This window comes from Dermacentor albipictus, chromosome 9 (assembly GCF_038994185.2).
Source record: "Dermacentor albipictus isolate Rhodes 1998 colony chromosome 9, USDA_Dalb.pri_finalv2, whole genome shotgun sequence".
NCBI classification, from domain to species: Eukaryota; Metazoa; Arthropoda; class Arachnida; order Ixodida; family Ixodidae; genus Dermacentor; species Dermacentor albipictus.
This window is the reverse complement of record NC_091829.1, coordinates 55,837,484-55,862,308: the sequence shown is the minus strand read 5'-3', so window position 1 is coordinate 55,862,308 and position 24,825 is coordinate 55,837,484. Positions and strand designations below refer to the sequence as shown.

General features: G+C 46.2%; 1 long non-coding RNA gene across 2 annotated transcripts; it reads right to left on the bottom strand.

Moving 5' to 3' along the window:
- Nucleotides 1–23,936, bottom strand: LOC139049811 (uncharacterized). 2 transcript variants are annotated; one of them, XR_011508574.1, is made up of 3 exons: nt 23,885–23,936; nt 23,511–23,795; nt 1–738 (listed from the first exon to the last, which is right to left on the bottom strand). It is a non-coding gene; the product is annotated as an uncharacterized lncRNA (long non-coding RNA). The 2 variants fall into 2 exon arrangements; XR_011508572.1 differs by having other exon boundaries at nt 23,593–23,795.
- Between the last annotated feature and the right edge of the window lie 889 nt (nt 23,937–24,825).

The following is a 24,825-nucleotide window of genomic DNA, read 5'->3' as shown; positions in this document are numbered from 1 at the left end:
AGCAACCAGTCGTAAGTAAATTTGGTAGACTGAAAATTTCAAAAAGCAATAGGTAAAGAATTTTTTTAAAGCTACAACTTGCTTTTCTAACAAATCGATGCCAAGTCGTACGAAAATTCATGCAATATTTGTGAATTTGATCGGAACCTAACGACTGCCTCGCCGCATTATCCTGCAGCATTCCGATCGTACATCATCGCAACCTAAACTCCTAACCTTAAACGTTGCCTCCTAGACCGTGCTTCGAGTCTTGGAGGCCATGATTGAAACGAGTATCGCTGTATACAGAACCACTCTTCCTTTCATGCCAGCGCGCTTCCCTTGTAGTGTGGTGCAATAATGATAGGATTTTTTTTCCTTTTGCTATCACGTCGCCTCGCAGGAGCAGATGGTGCATTCGACGTTCAGCATTCCCGCCCTCCAGGAGCTGCCGGGCCTCGAAGAACAGGCAGTCCCTCCTGGCCAAGGCCGACACGACGCTCTCGTGGAGCGAGGGACGCCTGTCCTTCCAGGTGAGCGACCGGGCGCCTTCGCGCGTCACGTCCACCCGGTAGGTGAACCTGTCCGCCTCGCGGGGGTCGCCGACGTGCTGGGCCACCAGGCAGCAGCCCTTGCTCGCGTCCTCGTGGTCTCGCCAGAAGACGAGCAGGAAGTTTCGTCCCAGGCAGGACTGCAGGCACAGTCACTTTCCGAATCAGGCGCAGTCCGCGTCGTCGGTTTTGAAAACCACCGTCTCGCCTGCGAAAGAAGAATTCAAAGAAAAACGCCAGAGCGCGACAAAATTAAGGTGGCCCTGGTTTTATAACAGCGCCCGGTATATCCTACTGAGGCCCAGCAAAACCCGAGACAACACATTTTGAGTCGGTTGTTTTTTTCTACCGGTCTGTTACGATTCTGAAAAAAATAACGTACTTGCCCAATTCAATTTAAGGACACATGGTCGCCTCAGCACATTCGCATAGGTAGATAGAGAGGCTGATTCAGCAGTTAGCTTAGATGAAGGCTTGTTTTGCTTTCCTTGACACATGTATAGATACATGTTTAATATCACGTGGTGGTTCCTCATTTTTCCTTTTCATCCTATATATTGCCGTGTCTTCTGGTGGAACCTTAAATATACAACCTATTGATTATTCTTCGTCGGTGACGGTACCACGCAAGGTATGAATTTTCTCGAAAAACAGGGATAACGAAACTATTACACACGTGACATATGATGTCGCCCGAGACAAGCCGTATGTTGCACTGGATTATTTTAGCTAATCGTTCCTGGCTTAACATTGAAATTGATCAAAGCCGTTGTCCACACTGGTGGACACAAGGCATGAAGAAGAGGGTGACACGTGTACTTGTTTGTCTTTATCGGGTGATACATTTCACCACCTAACAAATGTTATCGCAAAGCGCAGGACGCGCCCGCATGTATCGGAATTTTCTGGAATGTTATCTATGCTTCCATCCGCTGTCTGTGACCGAACCTTTTGTAATCTGATTGCATGTGTGCGCGACGCGAATAGTGTAGAACTTTGTGTAAATCGCGCGGGTCCCAGCGATAACTCTGGAACATTCGACGACTGATGGATAAAAGCCGACGCGCTTGACCCGCTGATCACATTTTGAAGATCGCCGACTGTGTTCGCCGTTGTCGCCGTTCTTTAAGTGTAGCGTGATTTTGTGGGCACAGGTACGCCCAATAAAATTTTCATCTTTCACAGTGTATTCTTCACGCATCACTCCACGTGACAATACCATGGACTAAAGGTGTCGAGTCATTAACGTATCACTTGCGGTCGCCGACCATTGCCTAGTATTTGACTATGTGTTGTTTTCTAGTCACCTTGAAATAAAATGCGATGCGATAGCCATTGCCGCCTTGTACTTCAAAATGACAAAAGTTTATTTCGCAACAGTACGTAAAAATGCCGTACTCAGGTATACGCACAAAAAGAAGTTTGACTGAGTCTGTACTTCCGATGCGTAATTTTTTTTAACGTTAGCATCAGTTGCAAGTTTGATGTCGCGCCGTATATTCCGCGTTTTCCCGTCTTTTTTCTGCTGCCCGTCCACGAAAACTGCTAACTGAGGCAGCCAAATGGCAATGTAGGAATTATTCCTGCATTTACGACTAAATGATTTAGAATTTGACTGTGATAGTTAATGTTATAGTGGCGATTTTCTCGCCGAACCTGATGTCCGCAGCTCCTGCGAAGCTTCCACGGTATAGGAAAACTATCATTTTTGTTTCGAATCGCCCGTTTAGCGCAATCTAAGATCGTCGTCGCAGGAACGATCGCTTATATGCACTTACCACAGAGTAAAGGTGCGTTGTGCGCCTGGCGTATGTAAGAATCTATGGTGCAGAGTGCTCCGTCCCACGTGCACTTGGTCCAGGGCAGGGCGCAGGAAAACGGCCTTGTGAACGAACTATGGGCAACGACATATTGCAAGTGCGCTGCTCGACGAGAAGTTTAGGCCTAACCACAACACCGCAGTCTTTGTTGGGACGGAGCATGTCGTACACACGCTGCTTAGATTAGTTTAGACTAGTTTTGGTTGTTAACGTATTCTTCAACTCCACTGTAAATTGTTGAGTTCCCGGTCACAAGCTGCTTATTAGAACAGAAAATGATCACAATTTTTGTTTGTTTTTATTTTATTTTGCGGCAGAACGCGAGGACCGCTACGTCAGCGCAAGGCCTTTTTTTTGCAATTCGCTTAGAGTTCACAAGAAGTTCGTGAAACTTTAGTTCAGTCTTTAGCTATATAAAATACAGTGTAGTTCATTTTTACCGATAAAAGGTGAACTAGGCTCGGCCGGGTGGCGTCAATATACAAGGCGTCACGGCGCTTGCAGGTGCTGAAATTTCAAGGTGGTACTTTGCCCCTGTGGGACTCGAATGTTTTCACAATGTGTCGGTTGCGTTCGTTGTCTCCGGACATACGGATGCACCTCCCGACTGGATTACCCTGACGTGACCAGACTATGCTCTACCGTCTGTGGCTAGGCGTTGCCTTTACAAACGCATATGTTTTCCTCATAGGAATGGCCAACAGCCCCACGTGCGACACATGTAACATCGACGAGACGCTCGCACACATTATCTGTGTCTGCCCGCGATACAGTGCTGAGAGACAAGTGATGTGCAGAGTGCTGGACCAGTTGGACAATCGTCCACTTTCAGAACTAAAAGCTTTAGGCCAATGCTCCGAAAGAACATCCGCGTTGAAGGCCTTACTCGCGCTAGTAAGGTTCTTGCGGTCCACGGGGCTTCACGACAGACTCTAAGAATGCCGCCCCCTACCGCTCTGTAGTGTACGCGCTTTGTTCGTGCTTGTCTCCCTTTCTTTCTATCTCCCCCTTCTACTCTGTTTCTCTTTTTATCCCTCTTAACCCTTCCCCCTGCGCAGGGTAGCCAACCGGAACTACCTCTGGTTAACCTCCCTGCCTTTCTCTACATTATTTTCTCTCTCTCTCATTTTTCAAGGCGGCGTCATCACGGATTGTAATGCGATTAACATTCTTTCAGCTACTTCAGGTACTTAGATGCTATCTATATCAAGCCTCATATGGCAATCCAGTGACCCAAGTTTTCTACTACTTTGGGACATTATGGGACATGATGGTGAAAGTGGCAGCATTATTGAGGTTCAAAATATGGCGCCGTGTACCACTTCTCTCCATTTGCAAAATTGTTTGAAAAGTTGTGTTTGAACATCTGTAGGTTTTCTTTAAGCATATTATTAGCATATACCAACATGCCTTTCTTCATGGCCGATCTGTGGAAACAAAGCATGCTTCCTTTCTTGATGCTGTTCGACCCACTGTCGCTTATCGGAAGCACAATTTGAGGCACATTTTCCTTCCTCGTGCTTCCCAACTCTAGTTGCGTCCGGCGCATGAATATTTGCTGTGCATCGACGTCGAACGCAAACGCGCCGGTATGTTCACACCCCTCGCCACCGGCGGATCTCTTTGCGCTAGGCTGCGCGAAATGGACCATGACTGAAGACTGGGCTAGTTCCTAAGACATTAAAAATGACGAAGCATCGCAAAGATTAAACTAACTGCAACGGACAATGAACGCAACTTACCGACATATGTGGGACCGGCGAAGCAGCTCACGAGACAAAAAAGAGAGACCTACGGCTCCTTTTACAGCGAAGGTGTTTATAGTATGCCCTCCGTCAGTGGTCGATGTCTGTCCGTGTAAGTGTCGTATCGACACGAAAGAATGTTCGCCTCCAGTTTCTCGTGAACGCTCTGCAGCCCTCAATTCAATGTAGGTATAGTGGAAAAAAAGTATGATTAGTTTGGTCGCGGAGACGACTATATGATTAGGCCGATTTTAATTTACTTGTCTCAATTAGTTTGTTCAAAGAGAAAATGTAAACTTTACAGAATTCCCGTCTGCTGTTATTACGTGGCCGTCTACGGAGGCAGTATGGTTACAGAAAACGGCTGCAACTCTTGTTTTATCACACATATCCCAAAAGAAATTGGTGACAATAAGCCGCTTTGACAACTCTAACATCACGATGAGTTTGATCTACTTTTCCTATTTAGGTGGTTCAGAGTGAATTTATACATATTGTAGAATTCCCGTCTCCTATGCGGTGGTACTTGCACACGTCACTATTTCATAAAAGAATAAGAATAAACTACTCCACAGTCAAAATTTCCATTCGTTGGCTGTGTCCTTCAATAATTATAATAATAAGATAAAGAATACCGTATGCATGAATTTGTCGATTGAAGTAAAACACTCCACAGCTTCGCTGCTCGTCTTTCTCCACAGAGTGGAAAGACCGGTGAATTTTAGTTTTCCACAATTTTAGAGCAAAGCTCTTAGGTGCCTCTTCCTGCGTTGACTGTCGACGTCAGCGTAACCGAGCGAACGAGCACAGCGAAGTATGAAAGAGCCAACTCGGAGAGCAGCAGGGCATGAAAAACGGCGATAGCGAACAAAGTGAGAAGAGGAAAGCGGAGGAGGAGGATATGGGGAAAGACAGGCTCTGCTCGATGACCACTACGAGATGGCACCAGACTAGGGCGTCCTGGTCTGTTCACCGATGACATGCGGAAAGCACATCGACCGATGCCATATACGGAAAGAAAGCGCTGCATGAGCGGTGGTCTGTCTGCGGCGACTGCTGTGAATCGCGCCCGCGCTTCACCCACGAGCTGCCTCTCGCGATTTCTCCATCAGCGAGGCAGTCGCGCCTCACTTTGCTCCGATTGCAATGCGTCGCACGAGACAGATTGTCCGCGCCAGCCCATACATCGCGAAATGAAAACGCGTATAGGTTTCGCATTGTAATTAGGGAGCGTCGTGCACGTCGGCAAATGTTTTTACTCCCGACAGATACCATACAAGCTGGGCCGAACCCGAAGGCGGTACAACATCTCGCGGCATCTTCGTAGCGCCCAGCTACCAGGAAAGGACTGCGGAATGAATGGTGGCCCCGTAGCCAGGGGTGCAGTTTAGCACAGTGTTCCAACGTGTTAGCCGCCACGAGGCGAGAATAGTACAAACTGAGACGCTCCCGTTTTTGACGCGAGGCAGAAACTCGTTAATTCTAGTAGCCGAATGGAAGCTAGAGCGCACACACCTAAGTGCTTTAGCTCCTGCTATGTGGGACGCGATGTATTCGTGCGAGCTGTGTCAAAAAACTTTAATACAGTCGAACGCCTTTATCATTTCATTGTCACTTCATAATAAAGGTCGTGCAGCACAATCGCTCCCACAAGATCAGGTCATTCCGTTCTACATAGCGGTGCGCGATCGGACTTCGCGTCCGCATGGCGGAAGCATGCGTGTGGGTGTCGATACCAGCGTACATGAACAATATGAATGACGCACTGTCATCGCCATTGGAGCCAAATAATGCACGCACCAGCCTACCTCTTATTGCTCCTAACCACCAACATCACTGTGGCTATCTTTGCGGTATTTTGAGAAACACTTCGTCATTGTATTAGTAACGAGAAAATCAGAACAGTTATTGTGCACCACTTCGGTGGCAGCAACAGCCTTTTAGCTCAATACCTCTTATGCACGCCCTTAAAGACCATAAACGCGAGGTCACATTTGGCGAGAACGTGCTTTTTGAGAGTCGGAAAAACACCACAATTTGTACTCCGACCCTCATTTGCAAGAAAAATCGTGTCACCGTGCAGGCGTGATGTTGTGATACTTTCAGTGACCGAAGTTGACGTCAGAAAAGTTCATTGCAGAGCAGCCGATACCCGTCAGCACCTGGGGCACGTACCCAGATGCACACACCCTGTAGCCGCGTTATACATACACACTGGTATGTATATTATGCATTTTTTATACATCGCCTGCCTGCTTCCCCTATTTACATAATTAAATATGCCACACTGTTAACGTGCACATCAAGATAACATCTGGAATATAACTGCTAGAGCTCCATATCGTACCTTACCGCGTCGGCCTCCATGGGTGGGGTGAACTTGCATCTCAACATCTACTAGTTTTCTATCTTATTTAGTACCTGGTACCGCGAACGAGGCCTGCCTCGTACAAGTGGCTACGTTTCCCAAAAGCAGACACACGAAAATGTGTTTTCTGGTAGGTCAGGCTTTGAAATGTGCAGTGCGATATCACTGGATCCACCGTGAGAGCCTGCGCCCGTCGTCTGCTTCACGTGCCAATGCACTGACTTCTGCTATTCGCCTACACGCCACTTACGACGGCCGGCCGGTGCATGTAGTTGGTATGAGCCATATAGTTATTCAAAGGCAACAACGTCAAAAAAAAAGAAAAATCCGTGGACACCGAAGCACTTGTTCTGAGTTGTGAATGCGAACGAATGAATATCCAATTGCACATCGCTGAGTGGTCCTTCGAGTTATGATCCCTTCGCGGACAAGCGAACGCGTCGAGACGCTTGTCCAACGCCTCCTAGACAGCACAAGGCAAGTGCACTTATTTATGTGACGTCACGCTACGTTGTCCAACTGTCATATAAGCTATTGGGGACGCTCTGGAATAAGCCGGGGTTATTTTGTCGTCACCGCTTTCGTGACGCCGGGCTTGTCGATGGAAATTTTGGTCCAAGTAGCACGACGTCTTAAAGCAGAGTACACAGGCCTCTTATCTAGGAGAAGCTGGTTTAGTTTAGTAGGTAAGAGACTGGGCCTCTGAGCGTGTGGTCGTAGCTTCGAAACTCACTAACACCAGCGCCTTCCCTCCCCAATTTATTCTGATTTACGCACAATAATTTCTTTATAGCAATTACCGACGCGAAGTTAGAACGCAGGTGAGAGCTTGCGCGGACACGGAACGACCGAATAACAAAGGCCTTCGAGAGCGAGGGTGAAGTGGTGTCGCGACTATGCCCTCTCCCCGTACGCAACACCTGCCGCGCCAGGCCGGCACAGGTGTATTCTGCCGCCCCCTCTCCTCAGTCGAGGCACGGACATCACGCGGCGTCGAAGCCAATCAGAATTTAGGGACCGGTTCTCTGCTACAGACCTAAGTTAGTTAGTTCGAAATAACTCGAAACTCGAAATCTCATTACAGACGCCGGCCCTTTCGCTCCTTGGGCCATTTGATGCTTTCGCCCATTACCGTCTTCCAGCCTTTACGGCTGTGACGGCTGCGATGAATAGTCTCAGATGGAAGGAAAGGTGGAACCGCTCCAGAGGATTGCACTACTATACCTAACAAGATCAGAAGCGGACTAAGACTGTGAAGCTCAATATTGCTGTTGGCTATGCAAGAGCTTTGTCGAGCAGCAGGTGGGCAGAGTGGTGGTGCATTTTCTGGCAGTTCTCCATATTACTGCACGGCACTGCGGGCTTCAAGTTGAAGCTTATCCTTCACACCTAATGACATCTCCAAAGCACATGCGAAGATCAAATGCCAAAATAATATGAAATATGTCCAACACACAAGTTTGGCTAATCATCAGAAACATCGCAAGTGTGCAACGAAGACGAGTCTAACATTCGACAAATATCTCTGCTCTCTCGCCAGGTTTTGGACACTGCAAAAGTATGTGTGGCAGATCTCGCACTGACACTCTTGTGTGCGAGGCATCGCACTCACGACCCATCCGCGGCGCAAGGTTTCCATAACGCGGTAGGTATACGTTGTTGCAGGCTCTGCTAACATCCCAGCTTGGTACTTAGAAGTCTTACAAGTTTCTCTTATCTGCACTTACCGGGACGCAGAATGTGACGCGGGAGAGTTCACCTAGCTCTGTCTGTGCTTCAATGAAAGGACGAAGGCTCTACTTGAAACTTTGCAAAGAAAATTTTCTGCTGAGTATGTGGAACAGGATCGCTATAACATAGAGTGATTCCACTCTGTCTTCATTCCAATATCCTGACGTCATATACTTAGGAGTTGCAGAGAATCCTTTTCTCTGCATCCACTCCATGAAATTGATGAGGTTTGTTCCACGTAAGTGTGACAGTTAGTGGCTAATTATCTACTTCGGACGTCAATTTTCTGACAAATATTGTTGAAAATCGCAAATGCCCAAAAAATCGAACTGTCAAGTTTAGAAAATTGGACGAAAAATGATACCACAATTCGCCGAATTGCTTCTCATAGGTCTGAAACACACAAAACTGACTTCTTATAGATGGCTATCAAACAGGCAGCTAATATGCGAGTAAGGCTTTGCTACACCTTTGCGAACATTGTAACAAAATCACGTATGATATCAGTTGATTTACCAAATTTATCCGCTTTGATTCTCTAAGTTATGCAATTGGCAGAACTGGGATATGTGTTCTTGATGCAGCTAGAGTTACGGATTTCTAAAATTCGTGCTTTTGTGTTTCTCTGTTTTTCGGACTTAGCAACTTACTGCAGTTTTTGTAACAATAAAATTTAACAGTAAAATGAAAATTCCGCTTCCAAAGATCAGTGGAATCTACCTTTCTCTGTCAGATGCACCATATTTTATATAATCGGCCCAGGGGTTATCTAGCAAATTCATTTTTTGTGTGTTACATTTATTTGAATAGGCGTCATCGTAGTTGCACCCGTGCTGAAGCCACCCAATCTCATTACAAAAATAATGTTCTCTCTCTCTCCCTTTCTCTCTGTCTTGCTCTTAAGCAGGACGCGTGCAGAATCTCGCAGGTGCACCCGTTGCATTTCAGTTGCACCAAGCTGGAAGCTGGCATACATGTGCGTTCTTGTCCTTTCAGCTCTCTCGGTGCTTCTTCCACACTTGACGTCAGGTCTTGTTCGTTTTGGAGCCAGCAGCGGACCTCGAAAGGCCTCTGCTTTTATGTCACTCACGGAACGCACACTCACGCCGGTCAGCTGACTCAATATATTATGCATCGCGACGGTGTTGGGCTCCAGATAGTTGCGCGTGGTTGAAACATAAACGTTGCACGCCGTTTGCTTCGTCTGCTTAGGCAGCCATTTGTCGGCTAAAGTTCGTCACAAGCTTCTGTGGCGAGACGACGGAAAAACCAGAAGGTGACGAAGGCTCACCTGAAGACGAATACGCTGTTTTGCCGTCGAGGTGCACGGAAACGGTATGTCATTGTCACACGTTTAAAAACTCGAAATGTCAAAGTACAAAGCAATAAACATATAAATATTCCCCAGGTGTATGCTTATTCCTGATTCAAATAGCTTCGTGTAGAAAGTGTAGCAATGTTTTTTTATTAATATAATTATTAGCATTAATATTTCTCACGCAGCCAACACCGCTGGAATTGTGGGACTACATTATTTCGCGGTAGCAGTCGCGCAATTTGCCTCTATAGCCTTTGCCAAGAAATGTCTGCGAGTGCAGGTGATGAGTTCTGCACACCACGTTTCAATTCGGATAGCACTAGACGATCACAACGCGAATGCTTCTGCACTGCTATTGGAGCAAAATCATAAGGTATGCTGTGATAGGACTCTCGTTTAGGCCACAGCAAAACCACAAGGTTTGCCTAAATCTTTCTGTAAACTACAGCGTTCTGACTGCCGGTGTATAAGTGCTTTTAGAAGCAAATGGCTGTATTTCGCACGCAGCAGTGAAGCTTACATTAAAGCTTCAATAAAATTGTATCACAGCGGGGTTTACGCTCGAATATCACTCCTCTATTTTCAAGCATTCCATGCGTTTGTATTATAGACCTCGGTTCAGCGTTGACATGCTTCGGAAAAGGTATTCGCTCTTTTGCATTCTAATTCATAATACGCTCGTAACAATGGCCTCCCTAACAACATCGCTAACTGCGGTTAGCTCAGCTACACGCAGGCCTGGAGGGGAATGAGAGGGCTGACGCTCTAGCTCGAGAGCTCACGAACCGAGCGGAGCAACCATCGCCCTCCCATTCACAACCCGCAACTTCACAGGAGAGTCGACGCGAGGAGGAGGATAACGATCCGGCACGTATGGCACCACGCGATATTCTTGCTCACCAGCGCGGCATGCGGCAAAAATACGGCGCCCCCCACGCATCTTTGCAAGGGGAAGACGCAATAGATCTCCGCAGGATTCAAACGGGGGTCTACCCAAATTTATTAAGATTAAGCAAAATTTTCCCAACGATGTACGGGCGTGCCTGTCCGTGGTGTAGCGACTCACCACCGCCTTTGTACCACATCTCATGGGGATGCCAAAATAGACCGCCGAATTTAAATTCCTACTTAGTTAGGTATAATCTAACCAACACACTGGAGCAATGGGAGGCACAACTCGCCAGCTCAGACCCGATGGTGCAGAAGGCCTTTCTTGGTCACGTTCGGCTAGCGGCAGAAGCCAGTGGAGCCCTGGACTTGGGGCACCACCCATCAAGCTCCTAATCCCCTATCCCCATTTCCCCAATTCAATAAAGTTATTCTCTCTCTCTCTCTCTCAGTTACACAGCAGGAGAAGTGACGGTTAGGCGGCTAACCTCGGTAAGCGTGGCCGCGGTTAGCGTTAACCATGATTAGTTCAGTTTCACAGCAGGCAAATCGGCCATAAGCATGCAATCCCCACTTGACGCCAAACCGAGCCCGGTAGCCTCGCCTGAAAGTTGTCAGGTGACGGATATATCGTAGGCGGAGCGCAGAGCGGTATCTTCGAAAGTGGGTCGCGCAGGTCGCTGGAACGTCGGGAATTCCCCCATGCACTGCTTACAAATCAACAGTAGGGGCTATTTATCCTCGTCCATCACAACAACTGCTCGAGCTAAAGGTACCTAACACCTTGAAGAACGCAAATTGTATTGGGATAATTTGAGGCATTCATTTTTTTCTTTTCCGAGTGCAGTAAGGGAACGGAACGTGTTCTTCAATGATCTTAAGGGCAGGCATTTCACCGAATCTATGAGCTATCCGATTATATTTACTGTTCTTGAAATGTTTGATTGTAACAAAATCTTGATGCTTATTTACACTTCTATGTTACAGTCACCTTCTCCTTGTCGCAAGCGTCATTCACCTTTATTTCTGATTGAATGTGGATGATTCGGTTTTTGTTCTTGATCTTGCTGTGTTCCCATGGTTGGTTGCGCAGTGCTCGATTATTTTCACCCCTGATTGTTTAGCGGCTCTTTACTTCTTGGCTGCTTACACGCGAAACACCATGTAACGTGTTTCGAGGATCTCTCTTGATATTCTAGTAATTGAATAGTTATACAGATCCAACGTATATATTGTAATCTATGTGATGCGGTAAATCGAATGCTATAAACTCGCCTATTTCATGGTTCTGTATTTGGCACAAAGGAAACGGCACACACCGCGATCATCTCAATGAAATAGTTTGAGCTGGCACCATGAAACTGCACGAGTGGTTCCGGCCTATGGGGCTGTGGCCTAGTCAAGCTGTTCTGAAAAACAGCTTTTTGTCACAGTCCTTTTTTCTGTATAATTGACAGAGTGAAAATAAAGATTGATTGATTGGTTGATTGATTGATTGATTGATTGATTGATTGATTGATTGATTGATTGATTGATTGATTTAACTGTGCGCGCGTGACATCGTGCTGGTTAATTTAGTTAAAACGCGTTGACGCGCTAGTTTATTTGAATCCATGCCAGAATGTGTATTTGAAGCAGTAACTGAGCACGATAAGAACACGGAAACAAGGATGGTGAACAAGGACAAGCACAACAGTCAACTCTTCTAGAATGTGTAAGAGCGACTGAGCAAGGACCTAGAAACAAGGAGACACACAAAGACAGCGCTGTCTCTGTGTGTCTGTTTCTTTCTGCGTCCTCGTTGAGCCACGCTTACGTATTCTGCCATTGTTAATTTGCTAAGTAAGCGAATGTTTACAAGTTCATATGGCCGATAAAACTACCATCCTTACTTCGTGCAACTATCTACTAATTTGCTATCGCAATCGGTGCTTCACCTTTCGGGCGGAAGCGCGAATAATATTATTAGGACACACCTGACAAAGAGCACAGCAGTGAAATGGCGTTGTCACACTTGTCAGAAATGACCAGGCTCTGATTTGCCACAACACGCTGCGGTAGCCGAGTGGCTATGGCACTGCGCAGGTGAGCTAGAGGTCGGGGGTTTGCATACCTTTGGGGCGGAATATAAGAACGCCGGTGCAACATTCCAGACGGCCAAAATTATTCCGCAGCACCGCACCATGACTTGCTTTTATATAACCAGATTGTGCTTTTGGCGCGTAAACACCAAGGATGTCATTTCTTCCTTGCCACTGCTTGAATTCTACGAAAAGCTTCCAAGGGAGCATGCTTCCAGCGTACGCTTCATGCAGGGGTGGAGACTATTCCATACGTGCACGCCCAGTGGACTATTCATTTCGGTCGCTGCTGAATGGCTGGAGATGCACCAGCGAGAACAAGACTGGCTGGATGCTTGTCTCTCGTACTCCAGCCAAGTCAATCCGCTAGCGTTTCACCAGCAGGCAAAATGGACGTGTTAACTAGGAGGAATGTCTTAGAATACGACCTCCCGCCCTCCCCCCTCCCCTACCCCTCTACTTACTCATGCCGGGGTTGCGCTACGCCTGTCTGCAGACGCCCTCGCCATATGACCACCTAAAGTCTGGGATGTAAGATGCGTCACTAGCCTTTCTTTGTATCTCCGAGAACGACCACGGCGCGAATCACCACCGCCACGTACTTTCCACATACTACACACTACAGCAACACATCTACCGCTGCACATACTACCGCCACACATACTACGGAAACACGTACTACAGCAACACATACTACGGCAACACATAATGCAGCAACAAAATCGCTGTGGAAATGCTTCGATCTTCAATTGCGCCCAACACAACAGATAATCGCAACAAACACAAACACGACGCAAATTGGGGTGCGCAGTCTGGGTTTCTGAACGCGCGACCTCTGCTCCCTATAACACATGATATGAATCTAAATTTTTTAAAAACCAGTGGAATGCGCAACATAACGAACTTCATATTCGCACATACCGGTATCGCTCGTTGAAATTGTCATTTTTCGGCGACACTCGCTTTACATTGCAGGGTACTTCGTCGGCGGGAAGACTTGAGCTCAGCGTACAGGTCGTCGCATTAGGAGCAAAGCCTTCTTTCCAAAGATCCCCGGACTTTCCCGATCGTGGATGCTGGGTGCTGCTGTTGTCCTGTCGAATAGCTCATGCCTAAAGAAAAAAGAAATTGATTACCGACTAGAGGGACATCAAGTCCCACTGCACAGCAGCCCGACGCTCTAACCATTGTAGGCCGGAACCACTCGTGCAGTTTCATGGTGCCAGCCCAAACTGGCTCTTTGAGATGATCGCGGTGTGTGCCGTTTCCAAAACATGAAAACATCTCGCTCATTGAGCGCGGAAACCGGCTGTGAAAATTCTGGAGTGAGGAATCGACCTTCATGTACGTCCTGCTTCAGCGCGAACGTAATGTCGAAATCGCAGCGAATACGAAGTTGCTGGCACTACACGCACTCTGCAAACATCGCAGATCGCTTTCCAGACACACGGGCGCAGGCTACGCGTCTACAACGGCGTCCGCCAAAGCGTCTACTACGGTGTCCTCGGTTCGGTAAGATGTACAGGCGTCCATAATTTCATTCCAAAGCACTGCAATAACGTGCTGTCATATCGGTAATTTTCCGTTAACCATGCATGCGTGTTTAGCAGGATGCGTTGTTGGGCAAGTTGGTTCATTGTAATAGGAAACATTGGTTGCGCTTCCTAGACAATCACATGTAAGAAGACAGGACAGGCGCCTGTCCTGTCTTCTTACATGTGATTGTCTAGAAAGCACAACCAATGTTTCCTATCACAATGCGTGCGTAATTTCATCCCACGGCACCGCTAAAACACACGCTGTCACTTACAGGATTGTCCCGTAAAAGACAAGAGGGGGTCTACCTTAATTCCGTGGAACCAGAATCACATGCCCTCATGATTACCACAATTTTAGCAGCTTTTCTGTGAATTTTCCAACAGTGCATTTGGATGAAAACGAACCTGCTACATTTATTATTCCTCATTAGAATGACATCCCTTTTAGCGGGAACGTGTCCTTTCTTACCCTTGCTGCGAAGTATCTTTGCTTTACCGGACACAAGTTACATTATCGTTCCCGAGTTATACATTGAATGTGAATAAAGGCAAATAGCTGGAAACACTCTGAAAAATAGGTGGCTGGCATTAGAACCAAAGATACAGCTGGTGCGAACATGAAAGTATGTTTGCCCTTATTTGAAACTCATTAGAAGTCCCGTTACCTGAACAAAGGAGACAGGATATTTTTGGACGAAAAAGCATGCAACCAAAACATCTTAGCGAATAATATGACCACTTTTATATTACGGTAACGCTGGCGGAAAGAAACTCTACCGCGAAACTCTAAACAGCTCTACCAAAAGAAACCTCCAATATCTTGTTTGTTTGTTTTCGTATAGATCAAACAAATATAACTGCTTAATCGTCTGTTTGACTGGTTCGGAAGGGAGCACTAGTGCACAAATGCGCGCAGCAACATCGCTACGTAAACGTGTGGCCTCCATTGGCGCTTTCGTCGACGTCCCTTTGGTCACTCGCTGCAAGTCAAGCTAACCCATACCCACCACCCTCGCATGGGTGTATGAAAAGCCTATCGCCAATTCGGCACCTACGCCTGTCGGTGGGCCATCGCGGGAGGCAAACGTGAGTCACGGCCCCACAAACTACGCAGTTGTGGCGCAAGACGAAGGCGAAGCCGGCGCTGGGGGCCACACCTTTTTGACACTAGTTCTGTGCCGGTAAGGCGTCTTGGCCCCTTCCACAGCTTGCGAGGAAATCCGTACTATGTTGAAAAACAGTTGTTTATTGCCACAATGTTGACTGCCACATGCTCGAAGCAAAGCGCTACAGTTGCGTTTCCTTCCGGGCCACACTGGACGAGGACGTCTTCCCCCCCAAAAAATCTTCTCGGTAGATATTTGGCGGAAGACTTCCCTGTTCGGGACTTTATACGGTAGGCATGATGCGTCTAGGGACGCCGGCGAAAAAATAAGGTGACTTCTTTTCTAACCTCACTAAGGAAATGCTCCGTTTTTGACGAATACTTTCTTGGTCTATGCAACAAATCCTTCTATGTCGGCAAGACCGTGCCTGCCTGTTCGTAGCATGTTATATCCTTAACTTAAACTTGGATTTGCAACGACTTACTGCCCAAGAATTACTTTTCATGGGAATACGCAGTTCTAGATGCGATGGTATGGGTGATGCTCCTGTTCAATACGGCGGTGGCGTGCTTGTTGCTGTGAGGAAGAATGAGATTGTGAGATTGTGAGAACCATGAGATTGTGCTGGAGACAGTGTGTCTTTAAATTTCTGTTAAACGTGGCAACAATGTGCTGCTCTGCGCCGCCGACTCCCCTCCTAACATGAGTAACGTGCAGCTTTCTTAGCATATTATTAGTGGAAGTTATTGATGTTGCAAATTATGATGTAGCTGGTGATTTCAATGTTCCGTCTATGGTTGGGGTTTCTTCACGTGCGACATCCGTATGTTTATCATCCCTTCGCTGTAGTGCGCTGTTTTCTGTGGAATTTCTTGGGCTACCGCAGTTTAATGCGGTTCCAAATTAAGCTGGCAGTGATATGAATCTGGTTCTCGATAATATCTGCGTTGCTGAGATTTCTGTTGCAGTTACCAGTTTGCTTCCTGTTCAGTCCTGGCATGTTCCACTCGAATACGCAATTTTTAGAGGTGATTCATGTGTTGAGCGAACATGTTCGCTCGTTTGTCTTTCCAAACAGTGACTATGTATGTCTTTCCCAATATTTCAGTGATGCCGACTGGTCTGAATTGCTCCATGCTATAGATGTCAAGAAAGCGGGTAGCATCTCTACTGATGACGTAAAATTTGCTCTGGCAGCCTTCAGTACCTGGAAATAGTTTTGTCCTGCTCGTTATGCAACATGGTTTTCTCACGGATTGCGTGGTTTACTTCGTAAAGCATCACTGCGCAGCGACAGTAATGCATACGTGAAGTTTGTCGAGAAGCAGGAAAAATGCGATCCCAAATGTTTCTGGACCTATGTTAAAAGATTGCAGTTCGGAGCGGGCTGAGGTGAATGTTATAAATCATCCATCTCGCGGAATTCTTAAAATCTAACACAGTATCGCCAATGTATTCGCTGGACATTCCTTCATCGTTTTTCCTGAATACAGCGCAAGCTATTAGCTCTGGTGACTGGCAGTATATCTGCAGCGACCATTTCAACATTTCATGTTTTTCAGAAAAATATATCGCGGAGGCCGTAAGTAAGTTGAAACAGAAGCCTTCTCTTGCCTAATAATGTGTAGAAAAATTATGTTTTTTATGGAAGGTTCTTCTGTTTTTATTCCTCTCCTTACGCACCTCCCTAATCTTTCTTGCGCTCACGTGCTTTTTCTTCTTGTTCGAAGAATGCAATAGTCGCGCCATTTGATGAAAGTGGCAGCATAAATGACGTTCACATTATGGTCCCGTGTCCTTCTTGTCTCCGTTTGCAAAATTGTTTGACAAGTTGTGTTTGCGCATCTGTCGCTATTTCTTTAAGCATAAGATTAGTTTATACCAACATGCCTTTCTTCGCGGCCGGTCTGTGGAAACAAAGCTCGTTTCCTTTCTTGGTGCTTTGCGACCCGCTGTTTCTTATCAGAGGCACAATTTAAGGCACACTATCCTTCCTCGGGCCTCCCAACTCTATTTGCGTCCGGCGCGTGAATGTTTGCTGTGCATAGACGTCGAACGCAAACGCGCCGGCATGTTCACACCCCTCGCCACCGGCGGTTCTCGCTGCACTAAGCTGCGTGAAGTGGACCATGACTAAAGATTGGACTAGTTCCCAAGACATTAGGAATGAGGAAGCATCGCAAAGATTGAAGTAACTGCAGCGGACAGTAAACGCGAACTTACCGAAATATGTGTGACCGGCGAAGCAGCTCGAGAAACAAGAAAGGGAGACCAATGGCTCCTTTTACAGCGTATCTGTATATAGTGTACCCTCCGTCACTGGTCGATGTCCGTCCGTCGAAGGGTGGAGTCGACACGAATCAATGTTCGTCAATCTAATGTCGGTATATTAAGAAAAATTGCCTAAATTGGCCGCCAGCCCGATTGCATCATTTTGCCGATGTTTATTTACTTGTGTTAATGAGTTCTATGTGAAGTTGTAATGTTTACAGAATTCCCGTCTGCTTGTATTACGTGGACGACTACGGAAACAGTATGGTTACATAAAAAGGCTGTAAATCTTGTATTAGTGGAACTATCCTGAGACAAACTGCATTGAAAATTAGCCACTAAGACGTACCTAACATTACGCTGAGTTTCATCTCGATTTCTTTATTAGGTAGTTCACAGTGGATTTGTACACATTGCGGAATTCCCGTCTGCTATGCGGTGGTACTTGCACACGTGCCTACCTAATAAAAGAATAACTTATGCCACAGTCAAAAGATTCATTCGGTTTATGTGTCCTTCAATAATAATAATAATAATAATAATAATAATAATAATAATAATAATAATAATAATAATAATAATAATAATAATAATAATAATAATAATAATAATGTTTATTGCTACACAACGTACAAAACAACACAAGCAGGCTGGTCTAAGCCTTAGTTGCCTTGTAGGACCGTGCCAATGAATATGATAGACAAGGCAAAAAGATGTACAAAAATTGATGAGAGATGAATAAAAAAATTAAAAAAACAAAATAAAATGAAGGGCAAAAAATTAAAAAGAACAAGATAACATTTGGTTATCTTCATATAACAAAAATTGAAGAGGTAAATATTGCGATGCAAAAAAAAAAAGAGAATGTACAAGAGGGTAATTTTACTCTAGCTGCTTTAAGATGTGTTTGAGTGTTCTTTTTGATGTCGCGTTAAATATCTCTTCTGGTAATTTATCACATATGTCAGGCACATAAGCACAGCGTCTGGCCGCGCCATACCTTGTGGCTGAACGCGGAACTACATAACGGACATGTTTTCTAAGCTCCCTTGCGGCGGCACGTTTTTTATGAAAGCGGAATTCCCGAAATGTCTAACGACAACTGTTTCTATAAGTAATCAATGGCAGTTTGGTAGCCCAAGTTCACGGAAGATGTTTGCAGATGTTACTATTGGGGAATTGTACGCAACGTTTTTAAGAATGTTTTTTATAATCCGGTCAACCCTGCATCTCCAACGATCCGAACAAAAGCCAAAGACTGTAATGCCATACCTTAACACACTGTAACCTAGTGCCTGTGCTATAATCTTTTTTACAGAGAAGGGTGCAATACTTTTGATACTAAATAACAGCCAGGCTACTGACCTCAGTTTGGAACAAATAAGTGATAAGTGATGTTGCCACGATAAATTACTATCGAAATAGATTCCGAGATATTTCACACAATCCACGTATGGAATAGGTGCGCATTTACAATGAACACAGTCTGCCTCATGCAAGTAGAGAGGCAAGTTAATAACAGTAGTCTTAAGTGGGGAGCGAAAACAAACAAGTTTTGTTTTTTGGGCATTTACAACAATTCCATTATTAGAGAACCAAAGCATTGCCTTGTGCACGTCATTTTGCAACATTTCAGTGGATGTTTTATAAGAAAGGTGTTTCGCTAATAATACAGTGTCGTTAGTATACTGGAATACTGAACATTTCGAAATTGCCAAAGGGAAGTCGTTAACAAAGATATTAAACAACAATGGCGACAAAATGGACCCTGAGGAACTCCAGCTTTTACCGACAGCTTAGAACTAAATATGGGCTTATCATCGGTAGAGACCACCTGAAATCTGTTGCTCAAATAATTTTCGAGAACTTTGTAAAAAGGCCCACAAAATCCCCAAAAATGCAGTTTACTTAACAAGATTTGATGATTCAGGGTATCAAACGCTTTCGCTACATCTAAAAATGGGGCACATGTGATATGCACAATAATAATAATAGTAATAATAATAATAATAATAATAATAATAATAATAATAATAATAATAATAATAATAATAATAATAATACCTATATATGCATAGATGGCTCGATTGAGGTACAGCACGCCACATCCTCGCTGCTCGTCTTTCCCCACAGAGTGGAAGCGCTGGTAAATTTTTTTTCGTAATTTCGGAGCGGAGCTCCTAGGTGCCTGCTCCTGCGTTGACTTTCGCCTTCAGGGTAACCGAGCAAACGAGTACATCGAAGTATGAAAGAGCGAACTCGGAGAGCAGCAGGGCATGAAAAACAGCGATAGCGAAGAGAGCGCGAGGAGGAAAACGGAGGAGGGGGGGAACATGGCGAGAGTCTGGCTCGGCTACGAGATGGCGCCAGACTAGTGCGTGGTCGTCTGTTTCATCGATGACATGCGGAGAGCACGTCGACCGACACCATACAAGGAAACAAAGCGTTGCATGAGCGGAGGTCTGTCTGCGGCAACTTCTGTGAATCGCACCCACGCTTCACCTGCGCACTACCTCACGCGATTTTTCGATCAGCGAAGCAATGGCGCCACACTTTGCTCCGATTGCAAGGGGTCGCACGAGACAGATTGTCCACGCCAGCCAATACATCGCGAAATGAACACGCGTAAGGTTTCGCATCATAATTAGGGAGAGTCTTAATCGTCGGCAATCTTTTTTTTACTCCAGAAAGGTATGATACAACCTGGTATAAACCCGAAGGTGGTACAATATCGCACAGCACCTTCGGATCTCACGGTGAGGAAAGGACTGGGGAATGAAAGCTGCCCCGAAGGTGGGGGTGCAGTTTAACACAGTGTTCCAAAGCGTTAGCTGCCACGAGACGAGAATGGTACAAACCGACACGCTCCGCGTCCTGACGCGAGGGAGAAAGTCATTAATTCTAGTAGCCGAATGGAAGCAAGAGCGCACGCACCTAAATGCTTTAGCTAGTGTTATGTGGGATGCGACGTATTCGTTCCAGTCGTGTCAAAGAAGCGTAATACAGTAGAATGCCTGTATGACAAAGTGCTTGCAGCGTCCGAAACGCTTCGTTATACACGTCACTTCATTGTAAATGTCACGCAGCGCAACTGCTCACACAAGAACAGGTCATTCCGTGCGATAGAGTGGTGCTCGACTGGAGCTTGCGTCTGCATAAGAGAAGCATGCGATCCCACCGTACACAACAATAGAAATGGGTCGGGGTTTATATTGAAGCCGAAAATTGCACGCACAAAGCTACATGTTATCGTTCCTAACCACCACAGTCTGGCATCCTTTGTAGTCTTGTGAGGAACACTTCACAATGTATTTATCCCACCGTAGAGGAGAGATAGAGGTCGCTATTAAGCGCTGTTGAAGCCAAACAATGCACGCGCAAGCCTGCATGTTATCTCTCGTAACAACTGCAGTCAATCTGGCAGTGTTTGTAGTCTTGTGAGAAACACTTTGTCATTGTATCATTAACGAGAAATATCCAACAGTCTTTTTGCCCCACTTCAGTGACAGCGAAAGCCTCTTAGCTCACTATCTCCTATGCGAGCCTTTAAAGAGCACAAACGCCATGTTGAAGGTCGTATTTCGCAAGAACGCGCTTCTTGAGAGTAGAAAAAAAAAACCACAAAGTCGACTCCAACTCTCATTTGCAAGAAAAATCACGTCACGGGAACGTCACCATGTAGGTGTGATGTGATACTTTCAGGGACCCAAGTTGACGTCAGAAAAGGTTCATTGGAGAGCGGCAAATACCCGTCGGCTCCTGGTCCACGTACCCAGTAACCTCATTTTACATGCCCATTGGGACGTATCTTACACATTTTTGATACGTCGCCTGCCTGCTTCTCCTATTTACATAATTGGGTATACAAAAATGTTAACGTGCGCAGCAAAATACCATCTGGAATATAATTGCTGCAGCTCCACGTCTTAGCTTATTGCGCCGGGCTCTGTTGGCGGGGTGCACTGGCATCGCAATTTGTACTAGTTTTCTACTTTATATAGTACGTCGTACCGCGAACGTGGCCTGTCTTGTACAAGTGGCGACCTTTCTCAAAAGCAGACACACGAAAATGCGTTTTCTGGTAGGTGAGGGCTTAAAACCTGCACTGCGATATCACTGGATGAAGCGTGAGAGCCTTCGCCCCGTCGTCTGCTTCACATGTGAGTGCACTGACTTCTGCTGTTCGCGGCGCTGTTCGCCTATTCGCCACCTACAATGGCCGCTAGGCGCATTTAGTTGGTATCAGCCATATATTTATTCGACGGCAACAACGTCAGCAACAAAGAGCCGAGGACACCGAAGCAGTCTTTATGAGTTGTGAATGCGGAAGCATTGGTGTCCAATTGGACGGCGCTCAGTGGTGCTTCGAGTTATGAACTCTTCGCAGGTGTGCGAGCGCGTCGAGACGCTTGACCAACGCCTGCTAAATAGCGCAAGGCCTGTGCAGTTATCTCCGTGACGCAAGGCTACCTTGCCCAACTGCCATATAAGCTGGTGGGGACGCTTCCGAATAAGCCGTGGTGATTTGGTCGTCACCGCTTTCGTCACGCCGAGCTAGACGATATAAATTTTGGTGCAAGTAGTATGACGGGATAAAGCAGAGTGCACAAGCCTGTTATCTAAGAGCAGCAGGTTTAGCCTAGTAGGTAAGAGACTCGGGGACGGAGCTGGGGTCGTTCCTTGGAAACTCACTACCACCAGCGCGTTTCCTCTCCAATTTATCCTGACTTTTGCGCATTAGTTTCTTTATAGCGATTACCGAGGTGAAGCGCAGGCAAAAGTTTGCGCGGACGCGGAACGGGCGACTAAGAGAAGCCTCCGAGACCGGGAGTGACGTGGCGTCGCCGCCGATGCGTATTTAGGGGCTGGTTCGCTGCTACAGACGCCGGCTCTTTCTCTCAGCGGGCCATTTGATGCTGTCGCCCATTATCATCTTCCAGCCTTTATGGCTGTAACGACTGCGATGCACAGTCTCTAATGGAAAGAAAAATGGAACCGCTCCTGAGAATTGGAGTAGTATACCCTAACATGACGAGAAGCGACGTAAGAATGTGAAGCTCAATTTTGTGTGGTTGTGCAAAAGCTTTGTAATGCAGGAGGTGCGCAGAGTGGTGGCGCATTTACTGGCGGTTCTCAGGTTCTCAGTGTTACTGCAGTTAATTGAGGGCTCCAAGCTAGCGAGTATCCTTCATACCTGATGATATCGCTAAAGTACATGCACAGATCAGATGCCAAATTAAGGTGGAATTTGTGCAATACAGAAGCTTGGCTAATCATCAGAAACATCGCAAGTGCGCAATGAACACCTATCTAATTTTCGGCCAATATATCTGCTCTCTCAGCAGGTTTTGGACACTGCAAAGAGATGTGTGGTAGATCACGCGCTGACACTCTCGTGAGCGAGGCGTCGCACTCACGAGACTTCCGCAGCGCAAGGGTTCAGCCACGCAGAAGGTATACGTTGTTGCAGGCTCTGCGAACACCCCAGATTGGGCCTTAGATGTCTTACAGGCTTTTCCCATCTGCATTTACCGGGGCGCAATATGTGACGCGGAAGCGTTCACCTGGCTCTGCCTGGGCCTAAATGAAAGGACGAACGCTCCACTGGGGTCTTTGCAAAGAAAACTTTCTGCTGGGAATGCCAAACAGGGTCGCTATAACGTAAAGTGATTCCACTCTGACTTTATTCCACTATCCTAACGTCATATACTTAGGAGTCATGTACTTAGGAGTTGCGGAGAACCGTTTTTTTCTGCATCCACTCCACGAAATTAGATGACGTTTGCTCCTTGTAAAAGAAAGTGTGACTGTTAATGGCGAATTTTCTGCTTCGGCCGTCAATTTTTCGACGAAAATTGTCGCAAATTGCAAAAGCGCACAAAACGGAACCGTCACGTTTACAAAATTGGACGGAAAACGATACCACAGTACTGTGTATTGCATCCGATAGAAGACCTCAAACGTACAATACTGACTTGTTATATATGGCTATCAAATAGACCACTAATATGCGAGTAAGACTTTGCTATACCCTTGCGAAGAATGTAACAAAATCACGTAAGATATTGTTACGTAGGAAGACACCGACAAAAAGCTATTTACAAGTATATTTACAAGGCAATACGCCGCAGTTGACCAAGAGGCAACAGCCCGCGCTAGCTTCCAAACGTTGGCGAGCATGATAGTTGGGTCCCACCGGTTATTGCGGCTGACGTGTTCGTAAAGGCTGATCCAGTCCTCGACGTCTTCCCCATCTTTTGCCGAGAATACGCCAGGATCACGGGGAGCGGAGAGGGTGATGTAGGTCGTCGAAGGGGCAGCAGGTGTCGGAGCCGGCGGAGTCGGGTTGGCGTCGCCGGGAGCCATGAAGGTAGGCTCGACGTACCGTCCACTGCGAAGCTCCGTGACGAGGTAGAGGGAACGTCCACCTCCACCAAATATGTTACGTAGGAAGACACCGACGAAAAGCTATTTACAAGTATACTTACAAGGCAATACGCCGCAGTTGACCAAGAGGCAACAGCCCGCGCTAGCTTCCAATCGTCGTCTTTGTCTTCTTCCTGTGCGGCTCTTTGTCATTGGGAACACTACCCCGTAGCACTATTAATAGATTTACCAAATTTATCCCCTTTAGATTCTCTAACTTATGCGATTGACAGAACTGGAATATGTGTTCTTGAGACAGAGTTACGGATTTGTAAAGTTCGTGCTTCTGTTTTTCTCTTTTTTTTTCAGACAGCAATTTTCGGCACTTTCCTTAACATTAAAATGTATCACTAAAATAAGTATTCCAATTCCAACGATCACTGGAACCTACCAATCTCTGTCAGATGCACCATATTTTATATAATCGGCCCAGGGGTTATCTTGGAAATTCATTTTTGCGTTTAACATCTATTTGAATATGCGGCATCGGAGATGCAATCATGCTAAAGCTTGCTCTTAAGAAAGACGTGTTCAAAATCTTGCAGGTACAGGAGTTGCATTACAGTTGCACCAAGCTGGAAGCTTTCGTACATGTGTATCCTTGTCCTTCCAGCTTTCTCAGTGCTTCTTCCACATTTGAATCAGGTCTTGTTTGCTTTGTAGGCAGCAGCGGACCTCGAAAGGCCTCTGCTTTTATCCCACTCACGGAACGCACACTCACGCCGGTCAGCTGACTCACTATTTTATTCACGCCGATGGTGACCAGCTCCCGATAGTCACGCCTGGTTGCAACATAAGCATGGCCCGTAGATATTTTTTTCTCTTTACGTATGAGACAGGACAGCAGCAGCACCCAGCAGCAGCGATCGGCAAAGTCCGGGAATGTTCGCGAAGAAAGCTTTGCTCTTATTGCGACGACCTGTTCACTGAACGCAAGTCTTCCCGCTGATGAAGTACCGTACAATGTAAAGCGAGTGTGGCCGAAAAATGGCAATTTCAACAA